Raw genomic sequence first — 339 nt, 5'->3', positions numbered from 1 at the left:
ACTCTTACAAAGTGGGTTTCCTTCTGTGTGAGATTAAAAGAAATGCCCCAGGTGAGGATCGAACTCACGACCTTCAGATTCCTCTAAAGATTTTACCTGATTATGAGACTGACGCGCTGCCTACTGCGCTACCGAGGCACCTGCAACACTGTCATATATTTGACTACTTAAAGACTATTACTTTTAATTATATACTCAACGAATTTACTATAAGCTCTATTATTTCGCATACATGACGATTACTCACGAAGAATTAAACATTACAAATCAAGAATTAATTACATAATCATTACGATATATTTAATCTTAATACTTTCTTGTATGTCTCTAACTTTTAAT

At 33.9% G+C, this 339-nt stretch overlaps 1 non-coding gene across 1 annotated transcript; it reads right to left on the bottom strand.

The window, feature by feature from the left end:
* Positions 1-43: 43 nt before the first annotated feature.
* On the bottom strand, positions 44-138 carry Trnam-cau (transfer RNA methionine (anticodon CAU)). Its single transcript has 2 exons — positions 102-138; positions 44-79 (listed from the first exon to the last, which is right to left on the bottom strand). It is a non-coding gene; the product is annotated as a tRNA-Met (tRNA).
* Between the last annotated feature and the right edge of the window lie 201 nt (positions 139-339).

Source organism: Octopus bimaculoides, unplaced genomic scaffold (genome assembly GCF_001194135.2).
Source record: "Octopus bimaculoides isolate UCB-OBI-ISO-001 unplaced genomic scaffold, ASM119413v2 Scaffold_333456, whole genome shotgun sequence".
NCBI classification, from domain to species: Eukaryota; Metazoa; Mollusca; class Cephalopoda; order Octopoda; family Octopodidae; genus Octopus; species Octopus bimaculoides.
This window is presented reverse-complemented; position numbering and strand designations above follow the sequence as displayed.